The sequence below is a fragment of the Pinus tabuliformis genome, chromosome 3_2 (genome assembly GCF_031772625.1).
Source record: "Pinus tabuliformis cultivar Carrire ecotype Pingquan chromosome 3_2, CPIR1, whole genome shotgun sequence".
Classification (NCBI taxonomy): domain Eukaryota; kingdom Viridiplantae; phylum Streptophyta; class Pinopsida; order Pinales; family Pinaceae; genus Pinus; species Pinus tabuliformis.
Genome location: NC_142302.1, coordinates 383662842 through 383688208, shown reverse-complemented (window position 1 = coordinate 383688208; position 25367 = coordinate 383662842). Strand labels below are relative to the sequence as shown.

At 37.3% G+C, this 25367-nt stretch overlaps 1 pseudogene; it reads left to right on the top strand.

The window, feature by feature from the left end:
- LOC149181018 (BAG family molecular chaperone regulator 1-like) overlaps window positions 1–14632 on the top strand; it is a 43337-nt pseudogene extending 28705 nt beyond the window's left edge.
- Window positions 14633–25367: the final 10735 nt, after the last annotated feature.

Sequence of the window (25367 nt, the reverse complement as noted above, 5' to 3'; positions counted from 1 at the left end):
CCCGTCCAAGGAGTAGGTTATAATCCAAGGGTCCTTGGACGACCATCAAATTCATCTTGACGGCCTTCCCTTTCAAGGTAATAGGCACATTAGGTAGAATCCCTAATGGTCGACTGGTTCCCCTGTCAAAACCCGAGAGACGCCTTGTCTCGGGCAAAAGCGCCGGGCAACCCAGTGCTTTCCAAGCAATAGAGGACAGGATAATCACAGACGCCCCTTCATCAATGATAGTTCCAGCCATCACCATTTTGTATATTTGGACTATAATTCTAAATGGTATACTGGCTGGTAACTGGGGTCTGCCTAGTTGGTTCCAATCAAAGGACGCAACTAGGTCGCTTGGTGGTGGGACCGAATATACGGCCGGATATGATCCTGACGATGCTCCTTCCTGCGATAAAGGAGTGGGCGCATTGCCCAGATGCTCATCAGAATCTGTGTTGACGAAAAGAATATGGACGGTGTCATCCTTATTCTCTTCGGTAGGGGTGTCAACTGAAGATGAATCCTCAGTGACTGTGGTATTTGAAGATGAAACTTCTGAAGGGAGAACCGGGTCAACTGCCATTTCGACCTTCGGACTTTCGTCCGGTCCGGATTCAGTAGGTTCACTTTCAGCGACTGACACTTCAGCTGGCCCTATGAGCGGGGGAGCTGTATTTTCGACCAACGAAGGACTTGGCACGAGTTTTTGATATCCAGGAGGAAGTAGCACCGGTACCACCGGTTGATCTTCCAAAACTCTCTTTGCTTCGTCTAAAAAGGGACAACGGCGAAGGGTGTGATTTCCTTCACACAGTTCGCAGGGGGATCTCATTCCCCTCCGTCGTCTAGAACCTTCACTTTCGCTGGTCGACGGTAAGCATTCAACCTGGTTGTCAGAGGTTGATGCTTCCGAACTGTGCAAACGAGGGGACCAGTCCCTTAGTATCCGGGGAATACAGGGACAATCACTGTGGAAGTGGTTCCCTCTACATATGACACATGGCGATTTGGGCCTGGTCCGTGCTGTGTGTGGGTTTTCGTTAGATGCCTTTTGCTTGCCCCCAGGCGCCTTTGGCTCCTTTTGCTTCTTTTCTTTCTTCTTCTTTTCCTTCTTCTTTTCTATGGGAGCTCCGCTTTTGGCGGCTTGACCTTTCGAAGAAGAAGGATCGGAGGAAGGCTCATAAGAAGTGGAAGGCTAGAGGGTAGCTCTAGACTGGTCTAACTGTTGACTCGACTGTTCAGGAACCGTGGTGGTCTGAACTACAGCGGTTGAGAATAGCCAAACTGGCAGGCCAATTGTCAGTCCTGGAAGCGACAATGTGGCCATGTGGGGCGCACCAACTTCTCCCCAAGAGGAGAAAGGGCTAGGGGTCCCATGCTGTGGAATCCCTTGATTGGTGTGTTCCATGTTCTCAACCTTAAGATCAACGTAGGAATTAGGGGTGATTATGTTCCGTTTAAGATGAATTTTATATGACAACGCTTTTAGACACAACTTGCTTTTTCACTTTTTAAGAGTCGAGAAAAAACTAAAGATGACTCTAGTCTCCTTCGATGTATTAACGAGCCTGAAGTGACAAATGCTCGGATGGACGTTTTCAGTTATAGAGTTTGAAAAAGGCCAAAAGAAACTACTTTGGAGTTCTAGGCAAGGGTGTGCCAAACCTTTCGCGAAACCACAGAATATGTTTTACGGTACGAGTGGTCGATCTTCGTGAATGCTGTGTTCACTGCATCGCGATCAGTAGGGCGGCCGACACGGCTTCCTATGGATAAAGGCTTTGTTCCTATAGGGGTCCCCCAATATACGCGACGGTACGCGGGGGCACAAGTCCGTATTAGTGTTATCGTCCCTCAGGAGGAATCACCCACCTTCGTAGAGATCAACAGTCACTATGTTTAACGACGCCGGTTCACGTCTCTACCTAGACCTCTACTGTGTTTTGTTATGTTTCAAAGCGTTGTTAGATAAATTCAGTTCTTTTTAGGTTGATCTTGCTTAGCAGTTTGCCTTTATGGATCACCACGTGATGTATGATACAACTCCTAAATGCAGTCTAAGAATGATAAGCAAGCTTTTTCAATTCTTTTAACTTATGAAAACCTTAACTACTGAAGGAAAAGAAAGACATCATCTTTTCAAACAGATCATAGAGCACTCACTGATGCACTTTTCCTAAATCGACATGCAAACTATCAAAATGCACATGCACAATGCAAGTATTTCTTTTCTTCTTCCTTAATGTTGATGTATTACAAAAAGAAAGCTGTTGTATAATTTTGAATTCAATTTCAAGCGAATGAAAACAAGTTTTTGTCCAATAATCAAAAGAACACCTTAAGATTCACTCGTTTCAACATAAGAAATACTGAAATTCGAACCATATAACGAAAGCAAATGCTCAAGCAGCTATGAACAGCAATAAACTAACTCTTAGAATCACAACGACACTTTCTCACAGGTCTAGATTCAAGAGGTCATAGCAAGACTAGTTCACTTTCGTTATGGGAAACTATGAATGACAGCAAGAAATACAATAAGAAAAATCATGGTTTCTTCATACAACTGAGGCGGAATGAAGGCAAAGAGAAGTGGTTTCAGCTGGGTATACAGGTTGACAACTGGATGCAAAAACAATACTGAAAACTGGGCAACAAACAGTGGACAATCCAAGTTGCACAAGGCAAAACTGGATCAGCGCAGGTGCTGCACTGTGAATCTGAGATGCAGCGCAGGTAGCCCCTTCGGGACCTGCGTTGCAGTGCAGGTAGCCTTTGTGGCAGCTGCACTGATGAGACAAGTCACGTCTCTCTCAGATTCCGGGTCACAGTTTGCTCAAAAATGAGCGGTTTTTGGCCAAATCAGAGGCTGTCAGTCAAGTATACACTAGAGGATGATTAAAGGAAGATGAAAACTATCACAAAGAGCTAAAAAGAGTCCCTGTGGATCAGCTCTTCAGATCATAAACATGCCCAGCACTGGGCTAGAGTAGCTGCCCTCTACTTTACATTTGAAGGACTCGAATGCAGTTCGATTCGGTACTTCCTTTGTTTAAGAAATGAATAGCAATAAACACAAGCTACCAACAAGACACGATCCCCAGTGGAGTCGCCAGTCTGTTGTGGGGGAAAGTATCCAACTCGGAATGACCCTAACCCACTCTAAGGGTGACAGTTCCTTAGCAACAGCTGAAATCAAAGCTATCTAAAGTTTCTTCTTTATGACATGCAAGAGATAAAAGGAAGAGATCCACTTACCGATGTCTTGCGCAAATGGTCGATCCAATCTCCTTTGATTGCCGCTTGCTCCCAGCTCCAAGTCTTTTCACGGGCCCAGCTACACGAGATCCTGCAAACAAGACAAAGAAAGGAAACTACAAGAAGCATGCATACATAACTGATTCAAGGATTAGCATAAATCAAATACGCAAGTAAGACAATACATCATTGAAACACATGCGAATAGAAGAACCTCAAATGCTTTATTAATATATGGAAGTAAGGTTCAGGCGGTGATACAACCATGAGAGGTCCAATCCAGCATCACCTTCCCGACGGAGAGAAATCTCTTCTTCACCTCCCTCAAGCAATCACCCAATGCTCACAACCGTAAACCAACAGCAATTCTTTGCACTCAATTCCCGCCCCCTCCAGATCCCATGGGATGAGATCCTTATATAGAGTTTTGGAGTGAAGATAAGTCAGCTTGATGTGTGACTTTTTGTCCTCTTCAACTCCAGTTGTTCTTCAGTTCTTCACTTGGAGTTTCTGTCTTCCACTTGGAGTTTTAGAAGCTCTTAACTCATCATTAGGCGAATCTTATGATCAAGTGTCTTTTTGGAAGCTTCCTGGGCACTGGCACATTGAGAAAAAGATTCCTCCACATGTCCAAGTACGCCCAACGCAGGTAGCCTTTGTTGCACCTGCTATGCAGTGCAGGTAGCCTTTGTTGCACTTGCTATGCAGCGCAGGTAGCCTTTGGAGCAGCTGCTTTGATCCAAAATTGACCTGTTTTTGAGTGTTTTTCAGTGGAGAACTGATTTACAGTGCTGTGGTTTGCTGACCTTGTTCCTCTAAGGGTAAGAACACCTTGTTTAGGGACTTTGGATCCCTTAGATTATTGACATTTCATGCTCTATGCTGTAAGGCACAAAAATGTCTATAACAGGAATTTTAAGAATTCTGTAAGAATGGTGGTATAGCATGGCAAAAGACTACTCCATATACACCTCAAAAAAATGGAGTTTCAGAAAGAATGAACAAGACATTGATGGAAAGGGCAAGAAGCATGCTCAGTAGTGTCGGGTTAGAACAGGAGTTTTGGGCAGAGGCGGTGGAGACAGCGTGTTACCTGGTCAATAGATCACCTTCATCAACGTTGGAGGATAAGACTCCACAAGAGGTATGGACTGGTAAGAAACCCTCTCTTTCACATCTAAGGGTATTTGGATGTGATGCATATGTACATGTTCCAAAGGAGAAACGAACCAAGTTGGATAGTAAATCTGAAAAGTGCATCTTTATTGGGTGTAAGGATGGTTTAAAGGGTTATAAACTTTGGAACCCAGTAACAAGGAAGGTTGTGTACAACCAAGATGTGGTGTTCAAAGAGGTGAAAGATGTTATTAAACATGAAGTCCAACCAAAGGAACTTGAGAATATAGAGTTTGAGCTAAAGGAAGAAGAATCAGAGTCTATAGCAGAGGATAAATCAAAAGATGAAGAGCCACAAACTCCGAGTGTGAGAAGATCAATTCAAGAAGGAATGCAACCAGAAAGGTATAGTCCATCTGCTTTCTGTTCAAATTTTTCTTTATCTATTATTGATGATGATCCCAGAACTGTGAAGGAAGCAGTAGATTCAGAGGATGGAAAACTCTGGAAAGAGGCCATGGTTGATGAAACGACATCTTTACACAAAAATGAGGCTTGGGATCTGGTGGAGTTGGCGACTGGAAGGAAACCCATTGGCAGCAAATGGGTGTTCAAGAAGAAGACAAATGAAAAAGGTAAGGTGGAGAAATACAAAGCTTGGTTGGTAGCAAAAGGTTATTTCGAGGTGTCGGGAATTGATTTTGGTAATATTTTTTCTCCTGTTGCCAAGGTAACTTCTATTAGATTACTTTTATCTATTGTTGCTACTTTTGATTTTGAGGTGAAACAAATGGATTTGAAGAAAACATTTCTTCACGGGGATCTGGAAGAGGAGATCTACATGAAGCAACCTAAAGGTTTTGTGGTGAAGGGCAAGAAAGAAATGGTATGCAAGTTAAAGAAGTCTCTTATGGGTTAAAACAGTCACCAAAGATGTGCTATCAGAAATTTGATACATTTATACAGGGACTTGGCTTCACCAGAAGAACTGTGTGTATTTTAAACTAATTGGTGACCGTGTTATTTATTTGGTCTTGTATTTGGATGATATGTTGTTGGTTGGAAATGACAAAGAAATTATCCAGGATTTGAAGACCCATTTGTCCTCCAAATTCGACATGAAAGATCTTGGTGCTACAAACTATATTTTGGGCATGGAAATTAAAAGAGATCGGACAAAGAGAAAGCTCTGGTTAAACTAGAGGAAGTATGTCGAGACAATATTACAGAGGTTTAATATGCAGGAAAGTAAACCGGTGAAGGTTCCTATTCCTGTAGGTGTAAAGTTATCTGCTGAACAATGTCCCAAGACACAAGAAGAGGAAGAGGATATGTCTCGTGTTCCATATGCAAGTGGAGTCGGTAGCCTGATGTATGTGATGGTCTGTACTAGACTAGACATTGCACATGCAGTGGGAGTATTGAGCAAGTTTATATCAAAACCAGGGAAGGAGAATTAGACAGTAGTGAAGTGGGTTTTCAAGTATTTGCATGACACTAGTGATTATGGTTTGTTCTACCAAGGAAGACTAGGATTGGACAGAGTTTTGGATATCCATGGCTTTGTTGATGCTGACTAGGTTGGAGATCTGGATCAAAGAAGATATACAAGTGGGTATGTGTTTAACCTATTTGGAGGTGCAGTCAGTTGGATGAGTAAGAAACAATCTGTAGTGGCACTATCAACTACACAAGCAAAATACATGGCAACCACTCATGCAAGCAAGGAAGCAATTTGGTTGCAGAGATTGTGTTCAAGTATGGGGTTAGTGCAGAGAGCTATAAGGATAGACTGTGATAGCCAAAGTGAAATTTTCTTGGCAAAGAACCTTGCTTACCATTCAAAGACAAAGAACATTGATGTTCAGTATCACTTTGCAAGGGATATGATAGAAGACAAAAAGGTGTTGCTGGTAAAGGTGGACACTTTGAGGAATACTGCAGATGTATTGACAAAATCTATGAGCTCTGAGAAGTTCTCTTGGTGTAGAGAAACAATGGGTGTTGTAAGGCTGGATAAATGACTAAGCTCTCTTGTGGCCCCCTGTGGAAGGAAAACAACAAGTGGGAGAATGTTGGGTTATGTTATTCTTTCGACGACTAGCCTACGTAGTTAACCGGGGGATTAGAGGGGGGGCAAAGTCCCCCCTTCATTGTGCCAATTGCGTAGTGGGGGGGTGATAGAGGGCGCAGAAGCTACCCCTGTCTGGGGGGTTTAAGGGGGGCGAGTAGCCCCCATCTACGAGGTCTGAGGCAGCGCCTCGGGAAAAAAAAATTGGACACTATATTAGGTTGGGTGGACCTACCTATGGTTTTGTGCATTATTTTTGCACATGGTTTTAGACGCGATGATTTTTAGTCCATGGTTTTGGACGCGATCATTTTTGGTCCATGGTATTGGATGCTTCGACATGTATAAATATGTATTTTAACATTGAAAGGAAAATAATGAAAAATCAAGCTGGTAGTCCTAGTTTTGGGATCCAAGGGAAAATCTCTTTTTATATGTGTTTTATGTGTTATGCTCGAATTATTTAGTTTCTGTGTTTTAGAATTCATATGCAGGTAATTTCTGTACGGGGTTAAAACCTACAAATAGTGTGTGGAGTAGAAACTTTTGACTCATCGAGAGAGGTGACAAGAGCATCACCTTTGGGTTCCATAGCTAGGAAAAAATGACAATGAACGACTAAAGAGGTACGAGGGGATAGTTTCAAAGGAACACTCGGCTGATCGTATGGACTGTAGGGACGCTGCGGTGATATCACAACAAGGTTGAACAAAGGATTCAAAGGATATATAACCATTCCAAGATACCTGTCAGTAGTCGGTGAACTCTCAGGAGTTTGGATGGGATTGTCCGGAGATTCCGGGCCAGTATCAGCAGGTGACCAGTATTTGAAGTAGGTGGAGGATGAGATGACAAAGGTTGAATGCTCAGAATGATATCGAGTTCAACACCTTGGTCGTCGAGTGACTCTAGTAATTTAGGAAAAGGATCCTCATACAATCTTTCATACAGAGGAGAGGAAGAGGAACTAGGTGAACCAGATGGTTTAGCCACGATGACCATGTCTTAGTTAACAGGAAAAGAGAGAGATAAAATTCAAGGCTTTAAAATTTTCTTTAGGGAAAACTCACGATTTGGTTTGGAAAGGACTAACAGGATGTTATAAGATCATGGGCAATCAATTTTTTAAGACACATAAATAGACTGGTGCTCTTTCATGTTTCAAGAGTTGAGAAAAAAACAAAGATGACTCTATCACTTTCGATTGGAAACAAGCTTGTAAGGACAAGCGCTCGAATGATATTTTAAATTTAATAAGTCAAAAAGATCAAATAACTTCTAGGTAAAGGGGATTACCAGGCAAGCATGAACTGCAGAATACCTCCCAACAAACCAAGAAGTACGGGCAGGAAATCTCCCCGAATGTTGTGCTTGGTGTATCACGTTTGCAAGGTGGCTGACTCGGCTTCCTATAGGTAAAGGATTGAAGCCTATAGGGGTCTCCCATTGTATACCCGATGGTAGAGGGAGCACAAATATGTAGTAATTTTGTCTAGCGCCGAAGCTAATGAGAGCTGCTAGGTTTAAAGACGCCAGAACATGTCTTAACCTAGACCTTCGAGATGTGCTCGTTAGATTTCAAATGTGCCTTAGGTTAATTGAGTTCATTTTAAATTTTATCTTGAGTTATGTCTCAGTTTTCAGGCCTTAGCGATGTGACTCGAAAAACCCTAAATGCAGCTAAATGAGACAAGACCCTTTCAATTCGATGAATTTTCTACACTAGAGAGGGTAGAACACACACAATCAATTGAAAACAACCAAGAAACCGAAAGAAAAATGATTTTTCACTACTTCACTTTTAAAGAAAATAAACTAATGAAAAATACATTCCAATTCCTAATTTCCTGACAAGTACACTCTAACAGTCCTCTCAAAAGAAAAGAGAGTCTTTTTTCTTTACAAATGCCAATGCAATCCTAGTCTTCAAAGATGCTAACTACCATAGCATACTGATGCAGCAAACTACAATCTTATACCTTTCATGAAATGACGAAATGAATTTTCTCATAAAATACTTTAATGGAAAAAAATTTGAGACAATTAGCTCTCAAGCAAATGAAAAACATGAAAAGAGAATCTCTTTCAAACTAATGAAACAACGACTTTACCAAAAACAAGACAAGAAATGTGATCCATGATAGAAAAGAAATGTTTAGACAAGCAAATGAGAACTTTTCAAACTTGTGTAATGGAGGTCAAAGCCATAGAAGGACCATAAATGACATGCAAGGAGTAAACGCACCAACAACTTCACGTACTATGTTCACAATCAACTGCATGGGTGACAACCTAGATTCCCTAATGCCACTAACCATCTCATGACCCAAGAAATCAAGCGAAAAGATGACAAATCAACAAGCAAACAAACCAAATGAAAAGCAACTTTCTAGTCAGGGAGAAGATGGTCTAAAAAGCTTACAAGGTCGAAATCATGAGAGCAAAACAGATTGGCCAAGATTTGGGGCAAACCCTAATCTTCACTTACAAGCATCAACGTGACTGACTAACTAAAAACAAGCACCAGAAAAGGGTCGACGCAACTATTTCTCAGCATATCGCACTAATCAGCGTGACTGTCAGCAAATTAAGCGCGTTGAGCGAGGATGCTAAGAAAAAAATAAAAATTTCCAAAAGTTGGGACCAGACTTGCTACTATGAATTTCAAACCCAAACCAGTAAGCAAAGGAAAACAAATATAACTAAATGGAAATGGTGAAACTAGAAAAGTTCACACAAAACCATGGAATTTCAAGTAAGCAAAAAGAAGGATTGGATCCCCGGTGGAGTTGCCAAATTGTGGTGAAGTAAAATTATGAGTGCAGACACAAACAATTCCTCTAGCCCGATAATGTGTCTAGCCACAACTGATACATTCTATGGAAAATTTCCTTAGGTTATAACCAATTAAGAGGGCCTACCTCTTATTACGCTTATCTCATTTGGTGATGACCTTGCTTGCTCGCTCCGGCTATCTCCCATTTCCTTCTTCGAACACCTGAAACAAGTAAACAATAGCAAACAATAACCGTGATAATAGACAAATTGTAATTCAACCTACTTAACAAGTCAAGAAGCATTAAGCAATAAACATGTAAGATGACACATTATGTAGGAAATCAATCGATAGTTTCATATATATTGAAACAAGAGGAGTTTAAAACCATTGTCTTGATGTTGTCGTTCTCCTCTGACAAAACCAGGTTCCCATACACTTTCGTTAGCATTCCATGATGGCCTCAACAATGATAGTTTTAAGGCTCTTCCCTTTAGGCTTCACACTAAACCAAATTCGCACTTCTCCCTCACATAAATAGAGAGCTACAACTATGAATAGCTTGTTGTTTACTCCAAACTTAATTAGCACTAGCACACCAACATTAACACTAGCTTGTGCTTGGGAAAAATGGAGGTTTATATAACATGAATGGATGGGAGATGGTTCCTATTCTCATGGGAGAAGGGCTTATCTCTTGAGGTAGTTCCATCCTTATAGGGGAAAGGATCCCAAACTAACATCCTTGACTCCATCCAGCCCAACCATTTACCAGACTTCTGTTACGAAGCTTCTAGAGCTGGAAGCTTCGGCTCCTTATTAAAAAAAATCCAAAAGAGGATTGGCGCGACTGAAACAAAGCTCAGTCACTCCGATCGGTGCTAGGGACAGTATTAATCCCTGCATATCAGCGCAAGGAGGAAAAAGGTCATTAGCGTCAGTATTGTAAACTGGGAAAAACAGAAGATTTGTGGGAAATTATGCAAAAGGGAATTGTTCAGCTCATGAAGAGGGACACATTGGGAGTTTCTTCATGAAGAGAAAGCATGTAGGGTTCACTATAGAGGTCCTCTGGGATCATGGAATGGGGAGTACAGGGACAGTAAGAAAACGTTGTGTAACACTGACACTATGATAATGTTGACCACTGAGAGAATGTTGACCACCCTCACGCGATGACATAGTGAGAGGTGCTTCTAAAAGAAAATATAAATTATAATAAATTAATTAAGTTAACTTGACAAAAAGTTTATTCAATATATGTACATGGACATATGATTCTACCTATTTATAATTTAAGTAAATGCACATAAACATATATGTACCATACCACGATGACGTGAACGATGGTCCTCCATTGATTGATCTAATACTCTCTTCGACCTAGTGAGAGATGCTCCTAAAAAAGATGAAATTTATTATAAATTAATAAATCTAAATTGAAAAAAATCAATTCAATATGTATGTACATATGATTCTACAAATATCATTTAAGAACTTTCACATAAACATATATATACCATGATCATGATGTAACAAATGATGGCCCTCTCTTGATTCATTTGATACTCTCCTTGATCCATGATCAATCTCATCAACATGCATAGAAAGTTGCCCTCTAGTCGATGCATGAGACTCAATTGATGCTCTCTCTATTTACACCTTGAAGAATTGGGTGGTAACTACTCATGTGATGATCCAGATCCTCGATCCATATATATATATATATATATATATATATATATATATATATATATATATATATATATATATATATATATATATATATATATATACTCAATACTAAAAACACAAATGTTGAAATGTGCATTTTGAGCATTAAATACAAAATTTTCTAAAACATGTAAAATTTGCGAAGTTGTGCTTACATAGTGGGGGAACACTTAGTATAGTATTGAAAGAAACACATGGTCAATAAAAACACCACATTTATAACTAAAAATGATACACATATCAAAGATATCTTACAATGTCTATTAATCAATTTTGAAGGAGAGCTTCTTAACACCAATTCAATTTTACACACAAATCTTGAATTGGCATTTCCCCATACAATAAATCACTAGACATCCTATTAACATTTGCACAATGTCTTATGCTAAATGATTGAAATTGACTAGAAATATTTTTTGCTTTTCCATGTAGTTGTTTTAACTTCTCCTTTTTTACTTGGTACACGCCTTTCATCTGGTTGCACACAAGCTCAGAGTTGGTGAAGACTATAATTCCATTGGATCTATACTCCCTAGTTGTTCTTAAGCCTTCTATTAGTGAAATATAATATTCTTCATTGTTTGTTATCCTTCCAAGTACATTCTTTTTCCATTGGAGGACTTTCTTTTTCGCAATATTGTATAGCACATAAGTAATCAGAACTTGTCCAGGATTGGGATAACAAACAACTTCTATGCATAATGTCCAATTTTCAACCATGTTTAATGGGTTTTCTAATCCCTGTAAGAAACAAATTCAATAAAATGAATAATATATTTCTATTTTGAAAATGCCTTGGATTATGGGAGAATTATGAAAAATAAATACATATTGTGATGGAATGATGGAATATTATAGGATTTGTTGTGATGAACTGCTTCAGTAGAATAATAATGGCAGTTTACAAATCAATGCAATTGGGAAAATGACTTGACACATGTTCTCATGTTGGAATGCACAAGAATAACATTCAAACACATGCTACACTACATCAATTTTCGATGATGAGAAAATATTTTTCTTTATAAAAAAATTAATGTGATTTTCAACCCAAGCTAGGGCATCTAATCCTCTAATAGTTACTCCATGACTCTCCATACCCCTAAGACTAAAATAATTATTAGTACTTCCATGCCTAATGAGATTCCTTCACTATTCAATGAATCTTTTACTTATCATAAGAATACCAATCCTTTAAATTAGATATATATTGTCATTTTTATCAAGTTTGGACTATACTATACCGAAGGTTAACCTATAAATGAATATTTTCCATCATGTTATGTATGATTTTGTTGCATAAATTCCCACATTTAAAAAGTTTATACCCACATTCAAATCAATAAGAAACTAATTTATAAGGGCTTTCATCTTTTATATAAGTCATTCAATGATTTTCTATGAGGCAATAAGGGTTGATTGTTGATCATGCCACTAAGTACACTGACAACCATAAATCCTATATTTATCTTCAATATTAAGATAAAAAAAAAAAAAAAAAACATTACAATTTTCATCTTCCATATAAGTCATTCAATTTGTTTCTATGAGGAAATAATGGTTGAGTGTTGATCATGCCACTAAGTACACTGACATCCATAAATCCTATATTTATCTTCATTATTAATATTACAAGACATTACAATTTTCATATGCATAAGATCGTTAGCTTGCTTGCCTAAATCCATGGATTAAAACATCAACCAAGATTTCTACATATTGGATGTTATTCAAGGATAATACAATTGAATGAGGAAACAATGTAAATTGGAGAGTTATTATCGCTTATCACTTAAATATCCAAATGTGTCACTACATGCTAGTGATCATACCACTTAAATATCATTGATCATGTATGGATTATTACTTAAATAAATATAATAAAATAGCGTAAAATAGGTGAATATAGGTCACTTATCACTTATCTATAGAATATATGAAGGGGAAAAGCGGTGAAAATGTCATTTTAAAAGAGGTGAATATATGTAATATTAAATTGAATAAGATTGATGATAGAGTTTAAATCAATAAGAAACAAATCTTATGATTTATAATGATTTGGAGTTGCATGATGCAACCTACATATAGTTTGTCCACTCATAGGCTCAAGACAAATCATGATTTCTTCCACTAATATTAGTTGATGCTAAGTCTTTTTCACTAATTTAAATAAAAATTAATTTTCTTAAAAAATATATTTATAATTTTAACATTGAAAGGGAAACTAATTGAGGCTATTTAATAAATATAGAAAGTCTCAAATATAAAATCTAACTCATTCTAGTTTGTAAGAGAAATTTAAAAAAATGAAAGAAGCTTTACTAATCAATAGGTATATGTTCCTATATATATAATGTGATAAAGACGAAATATAATGTGATGAAGACGAAACAATTTCATAGCTTGATTATTACTTGTGTACTCTACCAAGATAAATTCTACGCAACTTATGCCCTTTTCTAAAGGCTTTCAATCCAATTTCTAACTAAAGTGAAAACGACTCCCCTTTATAAAACGATCAAATGAAGCATGGAGATATGCGTCAATACACAAGCAAAATTTATACATTCATATAAATAAGTGCTACACCATCGTCACGTATAAGTAATATATATATTTTAAGTGATTAGAATATAACTTTAAGATTCACGTTGTATATTACATGATTACTTTAATAGACTTAGGCTGTTAATTTTGCATATAACCTTTTATTATTTTGGCTTGCTCAACTTGCATCTTATATTTTATGGAGTTATTTTTGTCTAGTACTTAAAGTGCTATTTTCATGAACCATTGAAGATGCACTCATTCTTCTCCAAAGATTGTAGTTAAGCTTCCTAATATGCATGTGTGTTTTCTTCATTGTAACTAGATGTATTATCTTAATCCCTTTGACCACTTCTTGGACCTCCCCACATGCCCACAATTTTTTTCTTAAACCTGCATATTTTGATTGGTTCCATTATCTTGTTACAATGTTTTTCTAAAGCCGTGGAATTTTGGGTGTAGACGAGAGCAAGGGATTGTCAGTGCAGTTGAGAGGTGGAGACATGAGTAATAACATGAAAAACATGTCCAGTTTCAAAACCCTTTTAAGCGGTAGCGCAAAGGACATAAGTGATGTCATAGATTGGGAACTGAGGCATGGAGTCATGTTGGTTCAGAATAGAGATGATGGTGATGCTGCAACTGGGCCTATGATTAAGTTTAAGGTTTCCTATGGCTCATACCAGCATGAAGTTTCGGTTCTCGTGAAGACTAGTTTGGAGCCTCAAGAATAGAGGCTTTTGTTCAAAGGAAAAGAGAAGGAGAATGATGAGTGCCTACATATAGCAAGTGTCAAAGACATAGGTGATTATGATGGCATGACCCTGCCAGTAAGGAGAGGGAAATGGAGGAAATGAAGAGGAATTAGAGCATTACAAAATCTTGTCAGGCAATTTCTGCAGTCAAGGCTGAAGTGGACTAGCTTTCAGTATAGGTTCCTGCGATAGAGGCAGTTGTGAATGTTGGAATTAATGTTGCAGATGATTATTTAATTGTGGTAACTGAGATGCTAATGATCGAGATGCTTAAAATGGACAGTATTGAGGTTCGAAGGGTAAGCTAAGGTGCAAAGAAGAATAGAGGTTCGAAGGGTACAACATTATGTTGAGACGATGGATGATTTAAAGAGGCTTTTGTTATCTTGAGGTGTACATCCCTCATGATATGAATCATTGAGTGTTGAGCACGAGCATTGTATTATTTCATTTTCAATGGCTTCTAATAATTTCTTCTTCATACTTTTTCTCATTTTTAATAAATGGATGTAGAGGAGAAGGATAGAGTTTTCCAAGGAATTGCAGATCAATATTCTTTTTGGTGTTTTAAATCTATATTCTCTGGAGAGTTGAAGATTGATATTACTTGGGCAACTGGTATGTGAGAATTTCATGTATGTTAGCCGACCATTATTGACGTAGAAACATATAAACTATAATTAGTGAATGTATCCCATTACAACTGATCCTCTTATGTATCAATGAACATATGAGTGGAAGCATCGTGTTTGACCTGTAGAGTTACATCAAAACATTTCTATCTGTATCTCCACTCCTCAACCAAATAGTTTTTCAGATCAGTGTATTCACATGATTGGATGGTTCTATGGGTTTCCTTTTTCTTATATCTATTACAAACGCACATCACCGAAATTAATTGTATTCTTATAAAATGACATGACATGAGTGAGTGAACAACTCCTCGAAAAACTAGAGTGCTCAATGAAGAAATTAACGAGTGGAGAAAGAAAGGTAGTGTACACACGTACACTATTATTTGAGAAGTTATAGATGAAACCTCTTTAAATTAGTGTAAAATATATAATATTGAGTAAAAAATTATAACATTTATTTTATGTAGTTCCATATAATTATTGTTGAAATACTAACTTTTTAATATTTCATCATTCAAAATTGTTTTTGGAATTTAAAATTATACAATATTCATTTGAATAACTAAAAATTGTAATATTAATACTAAATGTAGTACTAAATTTTAAAGATAAACAAAGTTTTGAAAATCTATAATACTCATAGAAAATGTACTTAATCAAAATGATAAAACCTCCAAATTATGCGTCTGATAATTTTCCTAAATATATACGTCCAACATCTCTTAGCAACCAAAGGCTAGAAATATGGCATGGGAAGCAATCTCTATGGCCCATAAATTTTGATAAAAAAATACTAGAGGCAACAAGAGTGATTTGGATGAATTCCAAAGAGGCCACATAGAAATTGAAGGTCCAAATGATGAGGAGAGAGAACATGCGGTAGAGTAAATAGGTAATAAGATGCAGATTCTCCCTAGAGTTTCAGCATCCAAACGGGGAGGTAACTAGGGAATGAAACCTCTAGCCCTCCGCATTTACTTTGGTGTTATCACAGTATGAAGGTCAATATATCCTTTGAAACTCTTTGTTTATCGTAAAGGAGAGATGATGGTTTCTAGTGGAATAAGTCGAACACTAGGTATCCCACATTCATTGTCAATGAGAGTAGCTTAAGGTTTGAAAAAATAGTGCGTTGATCATAGACAAAATAATAGATATTCATTATGTGGTTAAATGTTATAACATAGAACATAATTATAGACAATAAAAAATAACTACACAACAAAGAAATAAACTCCATTTTATCCTCTTATAAGTAGCATATAAATTCCTACCTCCAACTAGCGTTGAACTCCTTGGCGTTGAACTCGTCCAGAGCCGAACTCCTTGGCATCGAACTCCTCCAGTGCCGAGCTCCTCTAGCGCCAATAGACCTGAAAAAGCAATAAAAAAATTAACCTCAACATAATCGATTAAGGTTTCAAAGGAAAAATCAACGTAACCTACTAAACATCAACCTGACTTGAGCACTGTGCAAACAACATTCAACATTGCGCATGCAACGTTTGATGGAGAAAAAGACATCGAAACTTTGCAATAGGCTCACAACCCATATATAAACATTGTTTTTTCTAAACTAAATGCTTGGCCGAAAAACTTGTTTGATCAAAAAAATAAATTGACCGAAAAAGTATTTTGGCCAAAAAACTAACCCAACTGGCCAACAATCCATTGCAGGCTTCCGTTAATTTTAACGTTCAAATTTTTGGTTGAACATTATGTTTAGTTGTTCAACTGAAAAAAAAAAAAAAAATACTTCAGCCAAAAGAAAGTACCTGATTTGGAAAAAAAATAGAATATCTCGGCTGAAAAAGTGAGATGATGAATTTTCCACTTCCAATTCTCACAAAAGTGTAACCCAACTTCACATTTACACCTTGAGAGAGGGTTCCCATAATAACATTAGCATCCTAGGAGGTAATTCACCTTCATTAATGGGAGGATGGTGTTCATGTATTTGGTCCCAAAACTATGAGAGTCACTAGTACAAATATTGCATGTAGGATCAATGATAACGTAATAAATGGTGTGGGTATAAGAAACTCTTGTGGCATGAGATGATGACAGATGGTTGATTTCATGATGTGGAGTAGTGATGGCTGCAGGACACCTCTAGATCTTAGTATTGGCGTTGATAAAAGGATGTGTGCCCCCGATGTTAGTTTGTCTCAATTCTACTCTTGTTGTGAAACAATGTGGAAGGTATTGGCACTTTCACATATGATATGATTGGGAACAAATGTGACAACAATTGTAAGAGTTTAGGAATATGGACCAATAAAAGAAATACATCACTAATCTTGCTCATTTTGGCATTGATTGATTAGGTGGTCGGGTCTATCGGATAGGGCAAATGTGTGGGGAGGTTTTCGAAATACTACCTGAGGCAATTTTTCCATTCTTCTAGATATTGACCGAGTGTAGGAGGTAGAATGGTGATGGGAGCATGGATGAACCATATGAAATGCTTATTCCTCAAACACAAAATATATTGTTTTGGATCCATCATCCATCATTGGTGTGACAAGAAGTGATGGAGCCATGATATTGGCTAGAGTGAGTGTACCCAATGCATCTCAATACTAAGGGATTTGTGGGCAGTGATGAGTGTAATGCCCGTACACTATGCATATAGTGCATGCATAGTTGGTGTGCATTGGCTTATTTTGTGCTAATGTGGCCTTCTCTTCTACAAGTGGAGATGGAGCCATTGGGATTTTTGGGGCAATCATAAGATATTTTAACTCCTCTAACTTGGGGCATAAGTTGGTAGGGTGCCCAACTACTTCAAACAGAGCACAGGGTGGTGGTACCCTGGATGAGGAAGAGTTTGAGGCTTCCACTTTCTTCCCTTTTTTCTTATCCCTCTTTTTGGAACCTACTGGTGTCAATGCAAGCATGCCTTGTTTTGGGTGGTTTACTAAGGTGAGGCTACAAGAATGATGCCCTTCGAGGTAATACATGAGTTTGCTGACATGGTCTGAGGGGCCAGATGCTAGACAGGTATCGCGAAATCCATATTTTGAAATGTAAGTGTTCCCATGACTTGTTGTAAGACAAAACCGGGAGGGGGGTATAAGAAGCGTGTTTGGGTGATAACGGAGGATGGAAACGTAGAATTAGCAGTTGTAGCACTGGGGTTGTTTGGAATTGGTTCCTAATTTTGAGGGGTGTTTGATGGAATCATCATGGAAATAGGGTTCGGTGTGGATATATGGGCAGCGTCCAACAAAGGTGGGTCTCCTAGGTATGTACTGAGGAGTGTTGATGGCTTGAATAGCCCTGGTCCATGTTCAGTAAAAGTTGTGATCAACTCTGGGGAAGATCCTATGAAGGGTAACACACCATTAGAGGTGTTGGATGTCCTTTTCTCAGAGTATGTGAGTTGATCAATTGTAATGATTTTCAAATCACGAGGGAACATAATAATCCTAAATATTTAAGATGCAACTACATTCATTGCATACATGTATCTGCGACCAAGAAGGATATTGTAATCGAACTAGGCATTTAGGACTTCTATGTCTATGAGCATATTTTTACCAGAAATATGCATCAGAATGTCTTGTAATAGGCCTACAGGATAAGAGGAGCACTCATCATATGCTATGAGAGTGATTTCTGATGATTTGAGCTTAGGAGATCTCAGTTTCGGGTAAACTAGTTTGGACATGATAGACGTGGATGCTCCCTCATCAACTATGCAATGATGGATGTTAATGTTCAAATCATGATCAGAAACTTGAAATAGACTATTGATGGAAGACATCAGGAAGTTTTATCTAAATCAAAATCCATCAAATGAGAATCAATAGGGTTGATTATAGCTAATCCAGAAAGTAGGGCTTTCTATTGGGTTGGGCATGTTTGTAAAACTTCTAATGCTGACACAAAAAATGGATATTATGTTAGCCCCCCATAATACTAGTGCATTCCCTTATTATTATTGTCATTGTATCCCATTACTGTTATTTTTTTTCCCATGTTTTCGCCATATTATTATTATTGTGCCCCATAGAAGCCCACTATTGTTATTCTCGTGCACTGACATTATTATTGTTATGTCTGCTTTGACTATATTATGACCCCCTAGACTCCTATATATAGAAAGGAGGTCTTGTCATTTGTATCATCCAACAATTGTTCATTTGTGTAATGTAAAGGAGGTTTCCCCTTGAAGATTCTGATTTTGAAGTCGTTGCTCTATCTTTTCTTCTATTTTGTGAGCTCGTTACATAACAATTTTTATCAAAGCTTTAGATTCTAGTATTTCACTGCTTCAAATAGGTCATCGTGGAATTGTCTCTATAACGTTTTTTCTGCAACATTTCATAAGCTAAAATTAAAACCCATTTATGCCGAAATATTGACTAACTTTGGGTACGAATTTCCAATCTTTTCTTGCTATATTTTTCTAAGATATGATCCAAGGAAGTTAGGGTTTTTGCACGCTCCCGAATTATATCTCAAACAAGTGACCTAGGGAAAATTGTCATAATGTTCTCTCTGAGCATCAGATTGACATTTTGTAAATAGGTACAGAAAGAGGACTGATTGTATTTTTTTGTGTACTGTTTCAAGTTCGAAGGTAGAAACTATGACATGTGATACTCCATTCAAGTTCGCTCTATTGAACCATTCTATAATCAGGTCATCGTAGGAGATTTGGAATAACTCTTTCGTGGAGAATCCAATATTGATCAGACTTGTGGAGTTGGAACAAGGAATAAGAGGGATGCTAGAGGATGAAATTTTAGAACTTGGAGATCCACAATTACAGAGATACAACTGATTCAATATCGAGATCCTACAAAGCCAAATGAGGTGTGTAGTCTTTTTAAACTTTTGCATAAGTTTGGTTTGAAAAATTAGTTTGAAGGAATTCAAAGGACATAATGAATCATAATTATCATTAATTGATGCCCCGAAGAAAGAAAATGGAAATACCTAGTAAGCAACCTGAAATATCTAGCATGACTCATGAAAAGGAGGAAGAAATGCAACTTGATATATCAAAATTATGAGACCAAGTGCAACAAATTTCACTCTCACAAAAAGTAACAGAAGCTAAGATGGATGGTTTAAAGAAAGGCGTGGAAGCTAAGATGGATGGTTTAAAAAATGGCGTGGAATCTAAGATGAATGGAATGGAATCTAAGATGGATGGAATGGAAGCTAAGATGGATGCATGGAAGCTAAGATTTATGGTATGAAGAAAAACTTAAAGGAAACATGGAAGATTTGAAGATAGATTTGACAAAGTTACTACAAGAAATGTTTATTAATGGCGAAAGGGTAGTAAAGGAAACTCATGATGAGAACAAAAGAAATGTTCATCATGATTTCATAGACTCCAACATTGGATTTAAGGCCCACCATGTTCCAAATATCAACATGAGGATGTTAGATGGCAAGGATCCCGTAACATGGATACTATAGATGCAGCAATATTTCGATCTAGATAATGTGGAAAACACACAAAAGGTATGCATTGAAACTTTATATTTGGAACCCAATCAGTTTGCATGGTATTGATGGCTTTGCTCTCATAAAAAACTTGTCACATGGGCAATTTTTATGAAAGAAAGGACATTATTAGGATACAAAAAGCAACACTTTTTTTAGCCAATTGATAAATCTCAAACAAAAAGGTTCAATGGTGGAGAACATTGAGGACTTCCAAAAATTGAATATAAGGATAAAATATATTCCAGAGGAGCATATGATTGATGTGTTCATAGGTATATTAAAGGATAACATCCAACATGAGGTTCACATTTGGGAACCTGATTCATTGGAGAAGGAATTTAGGTTGGCAAGAAAATTTGAAAGCAAAATTATGGCATCAAGGAATCCTACCAATAAAAACTATAAATATGAAAGTGTTGTTGCCCCTAGCCTTCCACAACCTACATGGTTGACACCAAAAGAATTGGAAGAAAAAAGAGAAAAGGGGCTTTGTTATAGTTGTGATAGAAAATACACTAAAGGTCATAAGTTTGCTGAGAAGAAATTATTTTACATAGATTGTGAAGAGGAGGAAGAAAAGGAACAAGAAACATCAAAAGAAGAGGATACACACTAGGAACAAATCCTAGAGGAAGAAGAAATGAATCTGACCATATCTTGTAATGTATTGGCTAGAATAACCATGCCTCAAACTATCAAGATAGAAGGACACATCAAGAAGAAAAAGGTAATAGTGTTGATTGATTCGGGAAATACCCATAATTTTATTCATTGTAAGATAGCGAAGGAATTGAATTGCTTCCTATATCCATCACCAAGGTGTGAAGTGATGGTTTCAAATGGAATAACCTTAAATTTCTCTAGAAAGTTCCATAATATCAAGCTATCCATGGGAGAATATGCATTGAATAGTCCAATTCTTTCCACTCCAATGGTTGGTCCTGATGTTGTACTAGGAGTCCAATAGCTACAATATTTGGGTATGATAGCTTTTAATTTTCAAGAAATTTTCTTGAATTTTTTCAGAAGGAAAGGAATTTGAATTAATGGGTATCACAAGAAAATAGGGAAATATAGTCAGCTCTAACAGCATGAAAAATATTCTAAAGACATAAAAATGTGGCGTAATTGAACAATTATGTTCGCTAGAGGTTCCAATGTCGAAATCATCTATTTCTCCAAATCTACAAAATGTCTTGGACAATCATTCTAAGGTATTTGATACTCCCAAATGCCTCACACCTATTCGTGATCATGATCATGATATTCAATTGATTCTAGGAAGTGTTCCTCCAAACATCAGAGCTTGCAGATATCCCTATGCCCGAAAGAGTGAAATTGAACGTATGGTTGCAGAAATGCTAGAGGTTAGTATAATTCAACCTATTCAAAGTTCTTTCTCTACCTCCAGTAGTATTGGTGCACAAGAAGGATGGATCATGGTGCATGTGTCCAAATTATAGGGATCTCAACAAGCTCACTATTAAAGATAAATTTCCCATTCCTGTTAGTGATGAATTATTGGATGAATTGCATGGAGCAATTTACTTCACCAAGTTGGACCTTCATTCAGGATATCATCAAATCAAAATGAAGACTGAAGACATTCTAAAAATAACATTTAGAACTCATGAGTGTCATTATGAATTTTTGGTGATGCCTTTTGGCCTTACCAATGCACCTTCTACATTTCAAGGTTTGATGAATTCCATTTTCAAGCCCTTCCTTAGAAAATTTGTGTTAGTATTTTTTGATGATATACTAATCTACAAAAATTCTTGGAAGGGTCATGTTCAACGCATTGATAGAGTGATCAAACTATTGGAGGAGAAAAAATTATATGAAAAAACCTCCAAATGTTTCTTTGGAGTACAAGAGGTAGAATATTTGGGTCATACTGTATCTCATGAAGGTGTTAAGGTAGACCCTAGAAAAATTAAAGCCATTAAGGAATGGAAAATCCCCACATCCATAAAGAATCTACAAGGATTTCTCGGGTTGACAAGGTATTATCACAAGTTTGTTAAAAATTATGGGAGAATAGAAACACCTCTAACAACTTTACTCAAGAAAGATGCATTTTATTGGACTCCAAAAGAAACAAAAACCTTTGAACATATTAAAGAGGCAATGTGCCAAGCACCTGTCTTAGCTACGCCAAACTTCACAAAAACCTCTATTGTGGAGTTCGATTCCTCAGGAAATGGAATTGGTGTTGTTTTAATGCATGAAGAAAGACCCATTGCTTTCAAAAGTCTTCCAATTAAAGGAAAGTATTTACACAAAGCTATTTATGAGAAGGAAATGTTGGCAATACTACATGCACTTAATAAATGGCGATCTTACCTAATGGGAATACACTTCAAGGTAAAAACATATCGATAGTCTCAAATACTTTTTAGAACAAAGATTATCTTCATAAGAGCAGATGCACTCTCAAAAAAGGATGAGGATGTGGAAGCATTTCTTTGTGCCATTTTTATTATCCAACCAGATTGGATAAATGAAGCAAGGGATGAATGGAAAAATGAAAAAGAAGTGTGGGCACTCATTCAAAAGGTACAACAAGACCCCAGTACATCTGATACATTTAACTGGAAAAAGGATTCGTTATGGTACAAAGATCACTTATACCTCTGTAAGAATTCCCAAATCAAACAAAATATTCTTATGGAATTGCACACCTCTCCCTTAGGAGGGCACTTTAGATTTTTAAAAACATACCACAGGGTTAAGAGTATTTTTTTTGGGATGGCCTTAAATTTGATATTCAAAATTTTTTGGCAGAATGTTTGGTTTTCCAACTGAATAAAGTTGAAACAATTAAGACACCAAGTCTATTACAACTTTTATCCATTCCAAGTCAATGTTGGGAGGCGGTTTCAATGGATTTTATCACAGGTTTACCCAAGTCCGAAGGAAAGAGTGTCATCATGGTGGTAGTTGATATACTTACCAACTATGCACACTTTGGTTCATTATCTCATCCCTTTAAATCCAGTACAATTGCTATTGAATTTATGGAAACAATTCAAAAGCTACATGGAAACCCAAAGATTATTGTATGTGACAAAGGTCCCATTTCCACTAGAAATTTTTAGACTGAATTATTTTCTTTTCTCGATACTCAGTTAGCTCATTGTTCATCATATCATACTCAATTTTATGGGAAAAATGAGATAGTGAACAAATGTTTGGAAGGATATATTCATTTCTTTGTATCTGATAAACAGACACAACGGATCAAATGGTTGCCTCTGGTTGAATGGTGGTATAACACTTCCTTCCATATTGCAACAAAAATGACCCCATTTATGGCACTTTATGGATATCATCCACTATCCATCACATCATATTTAAGAGAAAATTCTAAGGTTCAAGCAGTGGAAGATCACATCGAGCATCAACAACAAGTTCTACAAATCTTAAAGGACAACCTCACTTTGGCACAGAATAGAATGAAACAACAGGTAGATCAACATCGTAGTGAAACAAGTTTTGATGTAGGTGACTAGGTATTTCTAAGGCTACAACCATACAAACAAATGTCCCTCGAGCAAGCTAAGAAGGATAATAAATTATCACCAAAGTATTGCGATCCATAAAAGGTGTTGCAAAAGATTGGTACTATGACATACAAATTCGATCGTCCTACAGCTTCCCAAGTGCACCCAGTTTTCAATTTTTCATGCTTAAAGAAGGTTATAGGTGACAAGCTCCCAGTTGAAACAATATTTCTAGAACTTGATGAGGAAGGAAAAATCATATTGGAACCTGAATCAGTGACAGAAACAAGAACTCGATAGCTATGAAATGGATCAATTTGAGAGTATCTTATCAAGTTGAAGAACTTACCCGCTGAAGATTCGACATGGGAGGATGAGAATTTTATACAGAAGCATCCCAAACTACTCAAGTGTTGAATACAACACTTTTCTTAAGGAGAGGGTCATGTTAGGCCCCTATAATACTAGTGTATTCCCTTATTATTATTGTCATTATAGCCCCTTATTGTTATTGTTGTGCCCATGTTGTCCCCATATTGTTATTATTGTGCCCCGTAGAAGCCCACTATTGTTATTGTTGTGCCCTTACATTATTATTGTTATCTCGGCTTTGATTATATTGTGACCCCTTAGACTCCTATATATAGAAAGGATGTCTTGTCATTTGTATCATCCAAGAATTGTTCATTTGTGTAATGTAAAGGAGGTTTCCCCCTCGAAGAGGGTGATTTTGAAGTCGTTTCTCTTTCTTTTCTTCTATTTTGTGAGTTGGTTGCATAACATATTGAGATAAGTCATTGAATATGTTATAGATGTGAGCAACCTTCGATTTATGTCCTACTCAACGCAAAGGCCCTTGACCATTCTTCAGATGATTTGTACAAGGGGTTGAGGGATTGTCAACAATGTTGTAGGTGTTTTAGTGGGTGTGGTGGATGGGCTGGTTTCTGTTGGAGTTACGTAATCATGATTTCATGTCTGTAGGAGAACTTCTTCCCCTACCATGTAAATGTCGTGATTTGAGGTGTTTTTGGAAATTCCTCTAGGCATATTATGATATTGTTGCTGGGAGGTTTCATGTTGGGTATTTACCACTCCTTGGTGTAGGAAGGGATTCTACATTACTACAGGTTATTGGTTTCCCCCCCTTGTGCCCTGGTACCTTTCATCCTCTTCAACTTAGGGAGTTTAGGAAAATGATGGGTATAATGGCCATATTCCATGCCAATAGCATAATCATGGTTAGTCCGTAGACCAGTGCTCTTGTTTTTCTTTTGTGGATTATTATTGTTTAGACCCTAGTTTTGATTATGATTAGGGTTTCGCCCAGCTTGTGCTTGTGAAGGTCGTTGCTGATTATTTCCCCCCTCTCCAGGTTCCCCTTTTTCTTATTCTTTCCTTTCTTCTTAGTGACGTTAGGTGGGTTTCTCGTGTTTAGCTATTCAAATAACTTTTTTTGTTGAGGGAAAAATTGTTGCATGAAATTCACCCCAATGTTAGGCTGAGCTGGTAGGT